Source organism: Lytechinus pictus, unplaced genomic scaffold (assembly GCF_037042905.1).
Source record: "Lytechinus pictus isolate F3 Inbred unplaced genomic scaffold, Lp3.0 scaffold_24, whole genome shotgun sequence".
Taxonomy (NCBI): Eukaryota; Metazoa; Echinodermata; class Echinoidea; order Temnopleuroida; family Toxopneustidae; genus Lytechinus; species Lytechinus pictus.
Window position 1 is genome coordinate 424,742 of NW_026974144.1, and position 16,372 is coordinate 441,113.

At 36.1% G+C, this 16,372-nt stretch overlaps 1 long non-coding RNA gene across 1 annotated transcript; it reads left to right on the forward strand.

Moving 5' to 3' along the window:
- The first annotated feature begins 10,720 nt into the window (after window positions 1–10,720).
- LOC129284022 (uncharacterized) lies at window positions 10,721–14,690 on the forward strand. The gene is made up of 3 exons (XR_008586797.2): window positions 10,721–11,907; window positions 12,896–13,002; window positions 13,506–14,690. It is a non-coding gene; the product is annotated as an uncharacterized LOC129284022 (long non-coding RNA).
- Window positions 14,691–16,372: the final 1,682 nt, after the last annotated feature.

The window sequence follows — 16,372 nt, forward strand, 5'->3', positions numbered from 1 at the left end:
TTTTACAAAATGGCGCCTAGATGACGTCATCATGATTTGATAACCTTGAAAAGTTTCGTTTCGCGATTCCATAATAATTTTCATACATGACATGAAAATCAAGAAATTTGACAAGCCCGATTTTGAGATAAAGTGGGAACAAAATTTGGCAATAAAAATAAATAAAGTAAATTCTGACGAATATAATAGGTGATCTGTCATATTCATGACAGACCACCTAAAAAGGAAAAAAAAAAAAAAAAAAAAAAAGGCAGGCAAGGTTTGAACCACCGACCCCAGCTTTACTAGTCAGGTGCGTTATCCAGTCGACCACAATGTTTCCGACAGACGGCAAATGCAAAACAGGAAACATATTGTCAATGTAAATTTTTGCAAGTAGAAAATTGGCATGATGACAAACCTCTACAAGTTCTAGTTTTGAGAATAGCACAAGCTTTAAAATGATACAATGGACAAATTGTCTAAAGGGTACATTCTAAGCTAAAAGATATTGAAAATTTGGCGAGAAATAACCAATATTTACGGAATTAGAATCAATTTACATGAGTGCGGTGACATCATGAAACAGAAAACGTTAATTTTTAGTTCCGACGCCATTTTGATGACGTCACGATGTTTTTAAGGGTCAAATGTGGCATGAAATCATATCTCCTTTTCATACTCTATTCGAATAGGAAAAAACAATTGGGGGTCAACGGACTCCCTGAAGAGCTACAGTGAATTTTATATAGGCATATTTTTGCCCATTTACGCGCGAGTAATGCAAATTTGAATGGACGCGCATTCCCGTATTATTGGTCGTAAGAGGCTGAATGAGGTATCAAATTAATCAGAAGCTAATGGACAATGGACAGACATAAAATAAATGATGACTCGAAGATGCATACCGATGGTAGGTGCAAGAACGCGCACGCATACCTGTGCGCGCGCAAATTCTTGACATGCTCAAAATGACCCGAAACGTACCCAAACTTGACCACGGTTGATTTGGGGAATTTTTGAATTTTGACGCGCGCGTACGTGCGCGTCGTGACCTTTGCATGACCTCTGATGACATGTCCTGATGACCTGTCACCTGAACTTGATATGATGCAAATATGGATGATTTTTTATGATTAGTTGCGGTAATATGATCAATAATTCATTTTTACAAAATGGCGCCTAGATGACGTCATCATGATTTGATAACCTTGAAAAGTTTCGTTTCGCGATTCCATAATAATTTCCATACATGACATGAAAATCAAGAAATTTGACAAGCCCGATTTTGAGATAAAGTGGGAACAAAATTTGGCAATAAAAATAAATAAAGTAAATTCTGACGAATATAATAGGTGATCTGTCATATTCATGACAGACCACCTAAAAAGGAAAAAAAAAAAAAAAAAAAAAAGGCAGGCAAGGTTTGAACCACCGACCCCAGCTTTACTAGTCAGGTGCGTTATCCAGTCGACCACAATGTTTCCGACAGACGGCAAATGCAAAACAGGAAACATATTGTCAATGTAAATTTTTGCAAGTAGAAAATTGGCATGATGACAAACCTCTACAAGTTCTAGTTTTGAGAATAGCACAAGCTTTAAAATGATACAATGGACATATTGTCTAAAGGGTACATTCTAAGCTAAAAGATATTGAAAATTTGGCGAGAAATAACCAATATTTACGGAATTAGAATCAATTTACATGAGTGCGGTGACATCATGAAACAGAAAACGTTAATTTTTAGTTCCGACGCCATTTTGATGACGTCACGATGTTTTTAAGGGTCAAATGTGGCATGAAATCATATCTCCTTTTCATACTCTATTCGAATAGGAAAAAACAATTGGGGGTCAACGGACTCCCTGAAGAGCTACAGTGAATTTTATATAGGCATATTTTTGCCCATTTACGCGCGAGTAATGCAAATTTGAATGGACGCGCATTCCCGTATTATTGGTCGTAAGAGGCTGAATGAGGTATCAAATTAATCAGAAGCTAATGGACAATGGACAGACATAAAATAAATGATGACTCGAAGATGCATACCGATGGTAGGTGCAAGAACGCGCACGCATACCTGTGCGCGCGCAAATTCTTGACATGCTCAAAATGACCCGAAACGTACCCAAACTTGACCACGGTTGATTTGGGGAATTTTTGAATTTTGACGCGCGCGTACGTGCGCGTCGTGACCTTTGCATGACCTCTGATGACATGTCCTGATGACCTGTCACCTGAACTTGATATGATGCAAATATGGATGATTTTTTATGATTAGTTGCGGTAATATGATCAACAATTCATTTTTACAAAATGGCGCCTAGATGACGTCATCATGATTTGATAACCTTGAAAAGTTTCGTTTCGCGATTCCATAATAATTTCCATACATGACATGAAAATCAAGAAATTTGACAAGCCCGATTTTGAGATAAAGTGGGAACAAAATTTGGCAATAAAAATAAATAAAGTAAATTCTGACGAATATAATAGGTGATCTGTCATATTCATGACAGACCACCTAAAAAGGAAAAAAAAAAAAAAAAAAAAAGGCAGGCAAGGTTTGAACCACCGACCCCAGCTTTACTAGTCAGGTGCGTTATCCAGTCGACCACAATGTTTCCGACAGACGGCAAATGCAAAACAGGAAACATATTGTCAATGTAAATTTTTGCAAGTAGAAAATTGGCATAATGACAAACCTCTACAAGTTCTAGTTTTGAGAATAGCACAAGCTTTAAAATGATACAATGGACATATTGTCTAAAGGGTACATTCTAAGCTAAAAGATATTGAAAATTTGGCGAGAAATAACCAATATTTACGGAATTAGAATCAATTTACATGAGTGCGGTGACATCATGAAACAGAAAACGTTAATTTTTAGTTCCGACGCCATTTTGATGACGTCACGATGTTTTTAAGGGTCAAATGTGGCATGAAATCATATCTCCTTTTCATACTCTATTCGAATAGGAAAAAACAATTGGGGGTCAACGGACTCCCTGAAGAGCTACAGTGAATTTTATATAGGCATATTTTTGCCCATTTACGCGCGAGTAATGCAAATTTGAATGGACGCGCATTCCCGTATTATTGGTCGTAAGAGGCTGAATGAGGTATCAAATTAATCAGAAGCTAATGGACAATGGACAGACATAAAATAAATGATGACTCGAAGATGCATACCGATGGTAGGTGCAAGAACGCGCACGCATACCTGTGCGCGCGCAAATTCTTGACATGCTCAAAATGACCCGAAACGTACCCAAACTTGACCACGGTTGATTTGGGGAATTTTTGAATTTTGACGCGCGCGTACGTGCGCGTCGTGACCTTTGCATGACCTCTGATGACATGTCCTGATGACCTGTCACCTGAACTTGATATGATGCAAATATGGATGATTTTTTATGATTAGTTGCGGTAATATGATCAACAATTCATTTTTACAAAATGGCGCCTAGATGACGTCATCATGATTTGATAACCTTGAAAAGTTTCGTTTCGCGATTCCATAATAATTTCCATACATGACATGAAAATCAAGAAATTTGACAAGCCCGATTTTGAGATAAAGTGGGAACAAAATTTGGCAATAAAAATAAATAAAGTAAATTCTGACGAATATAATAGGTGATCTGTCATATTCATGACAGACCACCTAAAAAGGAAAAAAAAAAAAAAAAAAAAAAGGCAGGCAAGGTTTGAACCACTGACCCCAGCTTTACTAGTCAGGTGCGTTATCCAGTCGACCACACTGTTTCCGACAGACGGCAAATGCAAAACAGGAAACATATTGTCAATGTAAATTTTTGCAAGTAGAAAATTGGCATAATGACAAACCTCTACAAGTTCTAGTTTTGAGAATAGCACAAGCTTTAAAATGATACAATGGACATATTGTCTAAAGGGTACATTCTAAGCTAAAAGATATTGAAAATTTGGCGAGAAATAACCAATATTTACGGAATTAGAATCAATTTACATGAGTGCGGTGACATCATGAAACAGAAAACGTTAATTTTTAGTTCCGACGCCATTTTGATGACGTCACGATGTTTTTAAGGGTCAAATGTGGCATGAAATCATATCTCCTTTTCATACTCTATTCGAATAGGAAAAAACAATTGGGGGTCAACGGACTCCCTGAAGAGCTACAGTGAATTTTATATAGGCATATTTTTGCCCATTTACGCGCGAGTAATGCAAATTTGAATGGACGCGCATTCCCGTATTATTGGTCGTAAGAGGCTGAATGAGGTATCAAATTAATCAGAAGCTAATGGACAATGGACAGACATAAAATAAATGATGACTCGAAGATGCATACCGATGGTAGGTGCAAGAACGCGCACGCATACCTGTGCGCGCGAAAATTCTTGACATGCTCAAAATGACCCGAAACGTACCCAAACTTGACCACGGTTGATTTGGGGAATTTTTGAATTTTGACGCGCGCGTACGTGCGCGTCGTGACCTTTGCATGACCTCTGATTACATGTCCTGATGACCTGTCACCTGAACTTGATATGATGCAAATATGGATGATTTTTTATGATAAGTTGCGGTAATATCAATAATTCATTTTTACGAAATGGCGCCTAGATGACGTCATCATGATTTGATAACCTTGAAAAGTTTCGTTTCGCGATTCCATAATAATTTCCATACATGACATGAAAATCAAGAAATTTGACAAGCCCGATTTTGAGATAAAGTGGGAACAAAATTTGGCAATAAAAATAAATAAAGTAAATTCTGACGAATATAATAGGTGATCTGTCATATTCATGACAGACCACCTAAAAAGGAAAAAAAAAAAAAAAAAAAAAAGGCAGGCAAGGTTTGAACCACCGACCCCAGCTTTACTAGTCAGGTGCGTTATCCAGTCGACCACAATGTTTCCGACAGACGGCAAATGCAAAACAGGAAACATATTGTCAATGTAAATTTTTGCAAGTAGAAAATTGGCATGATGACAAACCTCTACAAGTTCTAGTTTTGAGAATAGCACAAGCTTTAAAATGATACAATGGACATATTGTCTAAAGGGTACATTCTAAGCTAAAAGATATTGAAAATTTGGCGAGAAATAACCAATATTTACGGAATTAGAATCAATTTACATGAGTGCGGTGACATCATGAAACAGAAAACGTTAATTTTTAGTTCCGACGCCATTTTGATGACGTCACGATGTTTTTAAGGGTCAAATGTGGCATGAAATCATATCTCCTTTTCATACTCTATTCGAATAGGAAAAAAAAATTGGGGGTCAACGGACTCCCTGAAGAGCTACAGTGAATTTTATATAGGCATATTTTTGCCCATTTACGCGCGAGTAATGCAAATTTGAATGGACGCGCATTCCCGTATTATTGGTCGTAAGAGGCTGAATGAGGTATCAAATTAATCAGAAGCTAATGGACAATGGACAGACATAAAATAAATGATGACTCGAAGATGCATACCGATGGTAGGTGCAAGAACGCGCACGCATACCTGTGCGCGCGCAAATTCTTGACATGCTCAAAATGACCCGAAACGTACCCAAACTTGACCACGGTTGATTTGGGGAATTTTTGAATTTTGACGCGCGCGTACGTGCGCGTCGTGACCTTTGCATGACCTCTGATGACATGTCCTGATGACCTGTCACCTGAACTTGATATGATGCAAATATGGATGATTTTTTATGATTAGTTGCGGTAATATGATCAACAATTCATTTTTACAAAATGGCGCCTAGATGACGTCATCATGATTTGATAACCTTGAAAAGTTTCGTTTCGCGATTCCATAATAATTTCCATACATGACATGAAAATCAAGAAATTTGACAAGCCCGATTTTGAGATAAAGTGGGAACAAAATTTGGCAATAAAAATAAATAAAGTAAATTCTGACGAATATAATAGGTGATCTGTCATATTCATGACAGACCACCTAAAAAGGAAAAAAAAAAAAAAAAAAAAAGGCAGGCAAGGTTTGAACCACTGACCCCAGCTTTACTAGTCAGGTGCGTTATCCAGTCGACCACACTGTTTCCGACAGACGGCAAATGCAAAACAGGAAACATATTGTCAATGTAAATTTTTGCAAGTAGAAAATTGGCATAATGACAAACCTCTACAAGTTCTAGTTTTGAGAATAGCACAAGCTTTAAAATGATACAATGGACATATTGTCTAAAGGGTACATTCTAAGCTAAAAGATATTGAAAATTTGGCGAGAAATAACCAATATTTACGGAATTAGAATCAATTTACATGAGTGCGGTGACATCATGAAACAGAAAACGTTAATTTTTAGTTCCGACGCCATTTTGATGACGTCACGATGTTTTTAAGGGTCAAATGTGGCATGAAATCATATCTCCTTTTCATACTCTATTCGAATAGGAAAAAACAATTGGGGGTCAACGGACTCCCTGAAGAGCTACAGTGAATTTTATATAGGCATATTTTTGCCCATTTACGCGCGAGTAATGCAAATTTGAATGGACGCGCATTCCCGTATTATTGGTCGTAAGAGGCTGAATGAGGTATCAAATTAATCAGAAGCTAATGGACAATGGACAGACATAAAATAAATGATGACTCGAAGATGCATACCGATGGTAGGTGCAAGAACGCGCACGCATACCTGTGCGCGCGCAAATTCTTGACATGCTCAAAATGACCCGAAACGTACCCAAACTTGACCACGGTTGATTTGGGGAATTTTTGAATTTTGACGCGCGCGTACGTGCGCGTCGTGACCTTTGCATGACCTCTGATTACATGTCCTGATGACCTGTCACCTGAACTTGATATGATGCAAATATGGATGATTTTTTATGATTAGTTGCGGTAATATCAATAATTCATTTTTACGAAATGGCGCCTAGATGACGTCATCATTATTTGATAACCTTGAAAAGTTTCGTTTCGCGATTCCATAATAATTTCCATACATGACATGAAAATCAAGAAATTTGACAAGCCCGATTTTGAGATAAAGTGGGAACAAAATTTGGCAATAAAAATAAATAAAGTAAATTCTGACGAATATAATAGGTGATCTGTCATATTCATGACAGACCACCTAAAAAGGAAAAAAAAAAAAAAAAAAAAAAGGCAGGCAAGGTTTGAACCACCGACCCCAGCTTTACTAGTCAGGTGCGTTATCCAGTCGACCACAATGTTTCCGACAGACGGCAAATGCAAAACAGGAAACATATTGTCAATGTAAATTTTTGCAAGTAGAAAATTGGCATGATGACAAACCTCTACAAGTTCTAGTTTTGAGAATAGCACAAGCTTTAAAATGATACAATGGACATATTGTCTAAAGGGTACATTCTAAGCTAAAAGATATTGAAAATTTGGCGAGAAATAACCAATATTTACGGAATTAGAATCAATTTACATGAGTGCGGTGACATCATGAAACAGAAAACGTTAATTTTTAGTTCCGACGCCATTTTGATGACGTCACGATGTTTTTAAGGGTCAAATGTGGCATGAAATCATATCTCCTTTTCATACTCTATTCGAATAGGAAAAAAAAATTGGGGGTCAACGGACTCCCTGAAGAGCTACAGTGAATTTTATATAGGCATATTTTTGCCCATTTACGCGCGAGTAATGCAAATTTGAATGGACGCGCATTCCCGTATTATTGGTCGTAAGAGGCTGAATGAGGTATCAAATTAATCAGAAGCTAATGGACAATGGACAGACATAAAATAAATGATGACTCGAAGATGCATACCGATGGTAGGTGCAAGAACGCGCACGCATACCTGTGCGCGCGCAAATTCTTGACATGCTCAAAATGACCCGAAACGTACCCAAACTTGACCACGGTTGATTTGGGGAATTTTTGAATTTTGACGCGCGCGTACGTGCGCGTCGTGACCTTTGCATGACCTCTGATGACATGTCCTGATGACCTGTCACCTGAACTTGATATGATGCAAATATGGATGATTTTTTATGATTAGTTGCGGTAATATGATCAATAATTCATTTTTACAAAATGGCGCCTAGATGACGTCATCATGATTTGATAACCTTGAAAAGTTTCGTTTCGCGATTCCATAATAATTTCCATACATGATATGAAAATCAAGAAATTTGACAAGCCCGATTTTGAGATAAAGTGGGAACAAAATTTGGCAATAAAAATAAATAAAGTAAATTCTGACGAATATAATAGGTGATCTGTCATATTCATGACAGACCACCTAAAAAGGAAAAAAAAAAAAAAAAAAAAAGGCAGGCAAGGTTTGAACCACCGACCCCAGCTTTACTAGTCAGGTGCGTTATCCAGTCGACCACAATGTTTCCGACAGACGGCAAATGCAAAACAGGAAACATATTGTCAATGTAAATTTTGCAAGTAGAAAATTGGCATGATGACAAACCTCTACAAGTTCTAGTTTTGAGAATAGCACAAGCTTTAAAATGATACAATGGACATATTGTCTAAAGGGTACATTCTAAGCTAAAAGATATTGAAAATTGGCGAGAAATAACAAATATTTACGGAATTAGAATCAATTTACATGAGTGCGGTGACATCATGAAACAGAAAACGTTAATTTTTAGTTCCGACGCCATTTTGATGACGTCACGATGTTTTTAAGGGTCAAATGTGGCATGAAATCATATCTCCTTTTCATACTCTATTCGAATAGGAAAAAACAATTGGGGGTCAACGGACTCCCTGAAGAGCTACAGTGAATTTTATATAGGCATATTTTTGCCCATTTACGCGCGAGTAATGCAAATTTGAATGGACGCGCATTCCCGTATTATTGGTCGTAAGAGGCTGAATGAGGTATCAAATTAATCAGAAGCTAATGGACAATGGACAGACATAAAATAAATGATGACTCGAAGATGCATACCGATGGTAGGTGCAAGAACGCGCACGCATACCTGTGCGCGCGAAAATTCTTGACATGCTCAAAATTACCCGAAACGTACCCAAACTTGACCACGGTTGATTTGGGGAATTTTTGAATTTTGACGCGCGCGTACGTGCGCGTCGTGATCTTTGCATGACCTCTGATGACATATCCTGATGACCTGTCACCTGAACTTGATATGATGCAAATATGGATGATTTTTTATGATTAGTTGCGGTAATATCAATAATTCATTTTTACAAAATGGCGCCTAGATGACGTCATCATGATTTGATAACCTTGAAAAGTTTCGTTTCGCGATTCCATAATAATTTCCATACATGACATGAAAATCAAGAAATTTGACAAGCCCGATTTTGAGATAAAGTGGGAACAAAATTTGGCAATAAAATAAATAAAGTAAATTCTGACGAATATAATAGGTGATCTGTCATATTCATGACAGACCACCTAAAAAGGAAAAAAAAAAAAAAAAAAAAAAGGCAGGCAAGGTTTGAACCACCGACCCCAGCTTTACTAGTCAGGTGCGTTATCCAGTCGACCACAATGTTTCCGACAGACGGCAAATGCAAAACAGGAAACATATTGTCAATGTAAATTTTTGCAAGTAGAAAATTGGCATGATGACAAACCTCTACAAGTTCTAGTTTTGAGAATAGCACAAGCTTTAAAATGATACAATGGACATATTGTCTAAAGGGTACATTCTAAGCTAAAAGATATTGAAAATTTGGCGAGAAATAACCAATATTTACGGAATTAGAATCAATTTACATGAGTGCGGTGACATCATGAAACAGAAAACGTTAATTTTTAGTTCCGACGCCATTTTGATGACGTCACGATGTTTTTAAGGGTCAAATGTGGCATGAAATCATATCTCCTTTTCATACTCTATTCGAATAGGAAAAAACAATTGGGGGTCAACGGACTCCCTGAAGAGCTACAGTGAATTTTATATAGGCATATTTTTGCCCATTTACGCGCGAGTAATGCAAATTTGAATGGACGCGCATTCCCGTATTATTGGTCGTAAAAGGCTGAATGAGGTATCAAATTAATCAGAAGCTAATGGACAATGGACAGACATAAAATAAATGATGACTCGAAGATGCATACCGATGGTAGGTGCAAGAACGCGCACGCATACCTGTGCGCGCGCAAATTCTTGACATGCTCAAAATGACCCGAAACGTACCCAAACTTGACCACGGTTGATTTGGGGAATTTTTGAATTTTGACGCGCGCGTACGTGCGCGTCGTGACCTTTGCATGACCTCTGATGACATGTCCTGATGACCTGTCACCTGAACTTGATATGATGCAAATATGGATGATTTTTTATGATTAGTTGCGGTAATATGATCAATAATTCATTTTTACAAAATGGCGCCTAGATGACGTCATCATGATTTGATAACCTTGAAAAGTTTCGTTTCGCGATTCCATAATAATTTCCATACATGACATGAAAATCAAGAAATTTGACAAGCCCGATTTTGAGATAAAGTGGGAACAAAATTTGGCAATAAAAATAAATAAAGTAAATTCTGACGAATATAATAGGTGATCTGTCATATTCATGACAGACCACCTAAAAAGGAAAAAAAAAAAAAAAAAAAAAAGGCAGGCAAGGTTTGAACCACCGACCCCAGCTTTACTAGTCAGGTGCGTTATCCAGTCGACCACAATGTTTCCGACAGACGGCAAATGCAAAACAGGAAACATATTGTCAATGTAAATTTTTGCAAGTAGAAAATTGGCATGATGACAAACCTCTACAAGTTCTAGTTTTGAGAATAGCACAAGCTTTAAAATGATACAATGGACATATTGTCTAAAGGGTACATTCTAAGCTAAAAGATATTGAAAATTTGGCGAGAAATAACCAATATTTACGGAATTAGAATCAATTTACATGAGTGCGGTGACATCATGAAACAGAAAACGTTAATTTTTAGTTCCGACGCCATTTTGATGACGTCACGATGTTTTTAAGGGTCAAATGTGGCATGAAATCATATTTTCTTTTCATACTCTATTCGAATAGGAAAAAACAATTGGGGGTCAACGGACTCCCTGAAGAGCTACAGTGAATTTTATATAGGCATATTTTTGCCCATTTACGCGCGAGTAATGCAAATTTGAATGGACGCGCATTCCCGTATTATTGCTCGTAAGAGGCTGAATGAGGTATCAAATTAATCAGAAGCTAATGGACAGTGGACAGACATAAAATAAATGATGACTCGAAGATGCATACCGATGGTAGGTGCAAGAACGCGCACGCATACCTGTGCGCGCGCAAATTCTTGACATGCTCAAAATGACCCGAAACGTACCCAAACTTGACCACGGTTGATTTGGGGAATTTTTGAATTTTGACGCGCGCGTACGTGCGCGTCGTGACCTTTGCATGACCTCTGATGACATGTCCTGATGACCTGTCACCTGAACTTGATATGATGCAAATATGGATGATTTTTTATGATTAGTTGCGGTAATATGATCAATAATTCATTTTTACAAAATGGCGCCTAGATGACGTCATCATGATAACCTTGAAAAGTTTCGTTTCGCGATTCCATAATAATTTCCATACATGACATGAAAATCAAGAAATTTGACAAGCCCGATTTTGAGATAAAGTGGGAACAAAATTTGGCAATAAAAATAAATAAAGTAAATTCTGACGAATATAATAGGTGATCTGTCATATTCATGACAGACCACCTAATTATATGCCATGAAATGAGATTTTTGTCAAATACATTTAGACAATCTTGACAAAGTGCAGAGTGTCTTTTCAATTAATATATAGCATATACCTATTTTATGATTTGTTTGTGTTTGCATTTTAAATAAAGGTTTGCAGAAACCAGACAGAGAGCCTGTGTGGAGATGCTATTGGCTGCCCAGGTCGGACTGCCTCCAACATGAGGCGGTCTTGGAGTGATCTAACAAAAGAGTGAATGATTATGCTAGGAATCAGACAAAGACTGGTATGTATTTTTATTTATAAGAGTAAAGAATATATTTTATATGCATCAAGAAGAATTAAAGATCACTATCTCTTAAATTTTATTTTGTTGTAATTGTCATGCAACTAATCCAAAATATCTATAATTTTTTTACATCCACCCATCAGAGGTGGGTCCGAGGACAGGTTTTGGGGTTGTCTGGCCATCCTGTCTTTCTTAAATTATTCTGATAAGTAAAGAACTGTTTGATTTTAAAATTTGTCCAAGAATGCATGTAGGATTGATTATACTTTAATTATTTTGAGGGTATTAAGGTCACCTGAATATGCATCGTTCCTGTGATAAATAAAGAACCCTTTGATGGTTCAACTTCAACTTGGCAAATATATATTTGGGAGTGACAATGATCAGGTTAGGTCAAATGTAAAAATTCACCAGAGATCGTTGGCAAATTTGTGTGTTTAATATTTTTATCTTTTGATGTTGCAATGGCGGATGCATAAATTTCGAAACTTACAAATGTACCCCCATGATCATCAACGGGTTAAGGATTGGTGTCACGGCTAAATACTAATTAAAAAACAAGTATTATTCTTTGTCTATTTCAGTCATTCAGTAATTAAATTGCTGCATTTGTGGAAAACTTCATAACTGAACAGTTCTGTGTGTAGTGACTTCAAAATTTGTTATTGACAGATTCTTCTTTGGCCTAGATCCCCTGTGTTTGTGGGGGGGGGGGGTAGGCACAGATCTGGGGGGGGGTACACCCCCAAAAAAATTGTTGAAAGTACTGTGTATATATATGCAAGTAATGACCAGTTTTTTGGGGGTTGTCAACATTTTCTTGACAAAAGTGCCCCTCCTTTTGGAAATTCCTGGATCTGCGCCTGGGGTGAGGCGAGTCAAAATCACCCTTCATAGTTTTTTTTTAAAATCCTTCTGCTGTGATCCCTGTTTGCATGGAGAACATTTATAATTGTGGCATTACTGCACTTTGTTAAATCTTTAGGTGGTAAAGTGAAGCCAAATATGGAGATTGTGCTGGCAGCCATGAGGGACAAGGCCAAGCATTGGGTCCATGGCCAGGAGACAGAGACTGGGGCATCTGAGCAACTGGTTAGTTTTACATAAAAGATTTATCACACAAAGTCATAACAAAGTTGAAAAAATATATACCTAAGGATCATTTCATTAAATTTGCTATATTCTTTCATTCATTTTCTCGAGAAATGAGCATAATTTCGATTGAAATTTGTACAAGATGGTTCTCCCTATAGAAATAGGTAAACTGGTTTACAATGAAAAATTCAGATTTTTTAAAAGCTAGAATAATTATCCCTAACCCATAAAATTCCTATCATCAATTTTGAATTAATTAAATCTGAATTTTAACGGGGATAGTTCTTCTTTCCTCATGAAAATTTCTGCAAGGAATAGTAAGTAGCTTCAATTACTCTTGCCAGATTGAGGGATTTTTGTTCAGAGTTGGTAAATGATTTAAGATTTCCAAAATGAAATAAAAATGTTGAATCATAGTAAGTCAATTAAAAAAAAATCAATGCGGAATGGTTTGAAGATGTAATTAAAATTAAGTCTAAAATTATTTTCTTGATGTGCAGCTTTCACATAAGGCAGCCTGCTTCTGGACATGGGGAAGCCAGAGGAGGAAAAGGAGGTTGAGGCGGAACCTCAAGCTGTTCCCGGGGCACCATTGACATCCAGGGTAGATGGGGTCTAGTTGATTTTTAGGACACCAAGATGACACCCAGCATAAGAGAAGAGAAGGTGCTCTTCCTGTTATGACCAGCACACCAAGTACCAGGAGCATGGATATGCAGCAAGTTCAGCAGGAGACGCTCAGAATGCAGCAAGCTATGCTGCAAACATTTAAAATCATCCATGTTGATTTTTGTAATTATCCACAATTGTTTGCAGCAGTTTGTTAATGGAAATCAGTAGTAACATTAAACAATGCAACTTTCTCTGCATTTTTTTTTTACTGGAAACCTGTTGAATATTGTTTTAGAAAATGAAGTAAATCACCTTGAACTTTGGAAATTTCCGAAAGCATATATTTTAGCAAGTAATATGAAAATGAGATATACCATGGTCACATTTGGTGGCCTTACGGCTAGTCGAAATCAGTCGTTTTATGTATTACTATACAAACCACCTACATGAAGCTGGTACAAGGATGAGTAAAATGGCTGATTTTGACTCGCCAAAATGCCACCGGCTGGCAAATGTGACCTAGACATAAGTTGTTGATGTCATTGCCTCATAATTTTGAACAAAAAAATGACAAAGACTACATTCTTCAGGATTGAGAAAGTTAAACTTGAACTTTATTCTCATCTCAGTAGATAGAAGATAATGTTATTCATTCAATACTGCGGTAGAATTTGAACAAATGCCTTGCAATGCAAAATAAAAATTTAGGTTCTGAAATCTTGATGGGAATCCCTGTGCAAGAACAGTTTTAAAGTTTATTTATACATGTTCATATTGCAAGTCTGTTATATGATCTGTCAGCATTGTTTGTGGATCTCACACTGGTGTCATTAGCCATAGTTCCAATCTATATCCTGCATTGCCCAACAGGATGCCTTGCAATTCGCCATCTGCAAAACGTTTTCCAATGGTACTTTTATGTTGATTTAAAAGAAAAGGGACCTTGTAAACATTCAATCACATCTTTCAATACGCATATAAGGGTATGGGATACTGTTAGCATTGAAATTAAAATATGACTTGATAAAAATTATTTTCAATTAAATTCAAAGTATTATAATGGTTCATAACGAGTTCTTTTGACTGTCACTGTTCTTAATAAGTGATTGCGAATAAAATTATTTTAAATGTATAATTCAATGAGAAATGAATTGTTTAAAAGAGGATAAATTGCGAGAGAAGAGATAGAAAAAGAAAGAAAGTATTAAGAAAGAGACGTCTGAGTTGTGTGATCGTAATTTAATTGAGAAAAGAAAACTGTTCTTAATAAGTGATAAGTTTTTCCCTATTCTCGCTTGCAAATAAAATTATTTTAAATGTATAATTCTATGAGAAATAAATTGTTTAAAAGAGGATAAATTGCGAGAGAAAGAGATAGAACTAGATTTTAATTCGTCATGCGGACGAATTAGGTGGTCTGTCATGATTTTTCATTCATTGTCGGCTAATGTTGTATAAAATGAATCCCGGGAATGAATCATTCAGATATGATTGATAATCTTGATCATAGACATCAAAGGAATAAATTTTGACCATTGCTAAATGTGATTATAAATGTAGTGATGACAATCGTGATGATTATAATGATGGTGGTGATAATGCAATATGTTAAATACGAAATAAAGTTAGGAGCACGTAAAATGCCGGCTTAAAAACTCTCCAAAAATCTCAGACGATTTTACCGAAATTGGCTTTCCAAAATTGCGCAATGAAAGGCGCCTTAATTTTCACAGCAGCTAATTTTTAATCGACAGTTTGATGTTTTTTATGCAAATTCTTGTTAAAAATTCTTTGTACTTTGAGCATTTTTTTTTTATTTCACCCACTGACATTTCACAATGTCAGTGGGTATTAATTTCACAGAATACTTGAAAATTCATAGGTGATACTTTTTAAAAGCTAAAATATCTTAAATATTTTTGTTCAAATTTTCTGCTACATTTCAATAGATTTTAATGAGAAGTTTCATAATGCTATAATTTCACAGCATTCACCTCAAAACTCATGAGTGATGTATTTGATAAAAGAACCAGATTTTTTTGTAAATGTTTGCCAAATTTCTGAAAATTTTTAAACATTTCAAATAATATTTTCCGTCAAAAATTTTCAATATCCATTTATTAATTTTGTATGACTTTGACATTTACTTGAAAATTCTTTCTTGATGATTTTTACTGAAAAAAAGTCAGGTGAAAGATTCAAATACTGGCAATTTTCCCGCAAAATTTCGGGAACATGTGTAATTAACTAAATTGCACAATTTTTTCATTTCACAGAAGGTACCTGAAAATTTGTTATATGTTATATTAAGTAAAAATGAACAAACAGAAAAAAATCCAGGAATTTCAGCAAAATGTCCGGAATGAAAATTTTCAACCCAATAGCGTTTAAATATTGCAGCGTTTACTAAAAAATACATAAATGATGTTTTACAATGTTAAAATTGCCCCTTAAAAAGTTCCGGCAAAATTACAAAAATTGTCCTACATAAAAAAATGCAAGGCAAGTGGGCTTGAAATTTTCAGGAAGACTGTACAATTGGTTAATAAAACATTTCTCTAAAGAATTTCTCAAAAATTACGTCCAGAAAAAATTTGCAAAAATTTAAACACATCATAACACATTGATGCTGTGGTCAAAAGTCAAAATTATTCCACGTTATTTGTAGAGAATTGTCTTCACTATACGATATCAAAATTTGGAAGAAAACTGACCAGTAAAAACGAAGATACGGTCAAGTCATTGACGTTTGTTG